At 34.0% G+C, this 3037-nt stretch overlaps 2 pseudogenes; both read right to left on the reverse strand.

The window, feature by feature from the left end:
* Positions 1-455: 455 nt before the first annotated feature.
* LOC127115162 (maturase K-like) lies at positions 456-1118 on the reverse strand (annotated as a pseudogene).
* A 709-nt stretch (positions 1119-1827) lies between these two features.
* Positions 1828-2738, reverse strand: LOC127115161 (maturase K-like; annotated as a pseudogene).
* Between the last annotated feature and the right edge of the window lie 299 nt (positions 2739-3037).

The following is a 3037-nucleotide window of genomic DNA, read 5'->3' on the forward strand; positions in this document are numbered from 1 at the left end:
ACATTTTTATTTTTTACCTCATTTCACCATCCATGCAAAAAAAAAGAAAAAGGGTTTTCTATATTCTCAGAGATGGACTTCGCTCTGATATGTAAATAGTGATCTATTCATTCTTTCGCTATATTAATTATAATAATAAATTTTAGGTCTATTAATTAGAATGGGTTGCCCGGGACTCGAACCGAACTAGTCGGATGGAGTAGAAAAATTCCATGTTTAATCAAATAAACAAATAAAAAACAATAAAACATCACCCCTCCCCCTTCCCCTCCCCCCCGACCCAAGCCGCCCTCCCTCCCCCTCCCCAAGCCGTGCATGCATTTTTCATTGCACGGCTTTCCCTATGTATACATCTAACCTGAGTTACTTTCCAGAAGAGGAATCTTGAAACTCAACTCTTAACATTTCATAATCCTTTCCTATTAGATATATAAATATTTAAGTATCATAACCAATCATTCATCATGGACCAGATCGTTACTGAAAAGAAATATCCAAATACCAAATACGATTTCTATGTAACCTCTGCAAAGTAGAGGAATCTCTTGGAAAAATCAAAGAATAATTTTCTTCTCCTCTGTAAAGAATTCTTGCAATAATTCTCTTGAACCTGATCTTTTCAAAAATGCGCGTACAGTACTTTTGTGTTTACAAGCCAAAGTTTTAATACAAGAAAGCCGAAGTATATATTTTATTCGATACAAACTTTTTTTTTTGAGGATCCATTATATGAGAAAAGATTCTGCATATTCGCAAAATCGATCAATAATATCAAAATCGGATGAATCGGCCCAGACCGGCTTACTAATGGGCTCCCCTAATACATTACAAAATTTCGCTTTAGCCAAGGATCTAATTAGAGGAATAATTGGAACTATTATATCCAATTTTTTGATAACAATTTCGATTAGAAATGTATTTTGCAGCATTTGACTCCGTTACCACTGAACGATTTAGTCGCACATTTGAAATAGCCTAAAAGCTGAAATGAATGTTCGGATAATGGGTTTATATTGATACTTCGTTTTGGACCAAACATCAAAAAAACATTGCCATAAATGGATAAAATAGTGTTTCCATTTATTCATCAAAAAAGAGCCATTCTTTGAAGCCAGAATGCAAAAAAAAAAAAAAAAAAAAAAAAAAAAAAAAAAAAAAAAAAAACAAATTTGTTTTTTTTCTTGATATCGAACATAATGAAAGAGGGGAAAAGGGGGAAAGGGAAAGAAAAAAAAGGAAGAGGGGGAAAAAAAAAGAAAGGGGGAAGAAGAAAAAAAAGGAGAAAAAGGGGGAAAAAGAGGGGGAAAAAAAGAAAAAAAAAAAAAAGAAGGAGAGAGAAGAAAGAAAGGGGGGGGGAAGGGGAGGGAAAAGAAGAAGAAAGAGGAAAAGGGGGGAGGAAAGGAAAAGGGGGATAGGGAAGGAAAAAGGGAAAAAGAAAAAAAAAGGGAAAAGAAGAGAGAGGAAGAGAGGGGAAAGGAAGAAGAAGGAAAGGAAAAAAGAAGAAAGGGAAAAAAAAGAGAGGAAAAGAATGAAAAAAAAGGGGGAGGAAGAGAAAAGGGAAGAGAGATAAGAAGGAGGAAAAGAAAAAAGAAGAAGGAAGAGGGGGAAGGAAGAAGAAGGGGAAGGGGGAAAAGGAGGGGGGGAAAAAAGGAAAAAAAAGAAGGAAGAAGAGAAGGGTGAGGGGGAGGAAAGAAAGGGGGGAGAGGGGGGGGGGGGGGAAAAAAAAGGGAGGGGGGGAATGTTAGGATCCTTGAAGAATGTTAAAGATACGAAAATCTTTAGCAAAAACTTTTCCAAGATGCTCTTTTTTCCATAAAAAAAAATTCGCTCAAAAAAAAATGCTAAAAGATTTGAATCCTAAATGAGAGGATTATTACGTAGAAAAACGAGGATATATTCATATTCACATACATAAAAATTATGGAGGAACAAAATAATCTTGGATTACTTTTTGAAAAAGTCGAAATCGATTTTTTGGTAGTAATAAAACTATTCCAATTACAAAAATGATAAAGAAACAGCCGTAATAAATGAAAAAAAGGGGCATCTTTCACCCAGTATCGAAGGATTTGAACTAAGATTTCCAGATGGATAGGATAGTATTGTCGTATATCTGACACATAATTAAATATGTAAATTTATCTTCCAAAAAGGGGACACAAGTTGCGAGTCGGAGAAATCACCATGGCAATGAATGAGGAAGAAAACGGGGAAGAACAAAAGGTAGAATTAAAGAGTGACAAAATTGGGGGGACAATGGACTGCCTCCGCCATCAGATGCTACTTTAAATGGAATGAATTGATCTCAAATTTTAAAAGATTTGAGGATTTTCTGCCCCCTCGAAGGAAGAGCTTAATGTCGGAAAAATGAATTTCCACGACGATGGCAAAAACCCTCTGAATTTATTTGACAATCCAAATTCTTATTATAAATATAGATATAAAAATATTATATATAATACAAAAACCCACCACCACCAAATAATAAAACCCCCAAATGGATTTTTGGGAGAATCATTAGCCGAAATGATTAATGATTCTGTTGATACATTCGAGTAATTAACCGTTTTACAATTAGTAAACTATATTTATTGTCATACACCTACATTTTCCCAAAAAAATGGATCTATGAAAATGATGACTATAAGCAATCCATAAATTACTCCCTAAAAAGAAGGGTATAGGAAGTCCTGTTGGCGAGATCTAGATCGTTCTAATATACTTGATATTCCTTTCATTTTCTAAATTCGATTTGGTCAAAGGATCAGAGATTCATTGGATTCTCAATGATACATAGTGCGATACAGTCAAACAAGGTATTCTATATCTATATTCGAATTGAAATCAAAAACAAATCATGAATAGATACCTAGAAACGAGTTAAAAACCACATAGTATGTTTTTTCGTTTTTTAATTTTTAAACCGATTGATTTTTTTACAATTACTTTTTAAGATTAATGGACTATCTACCCCCTCGCTTGTTCCTTCTCATTTTAACAAGCTAGTTAGAAAATCCTTTATTTTTTGGACCAATCG

This window comes from Lathyrus oleraceus, unplaced genomic scaffold, assembly GCF_024323335.1.
Source record: "Lathyrus oleraceus cultivar Zhongwan6 unplaced genomic scaffold, CAAS_Psat_ZW6_1.0 chrUn1519, whole genome shotgun sequence".
Taxonomy (NCBI): domain Eukaryota; kingdom Viridiplantae; phylum Streptophyta; class Magnoliopsida; order Fabales; family Fabaceae; genus Lathyrus; species Lathyrus oleraceus.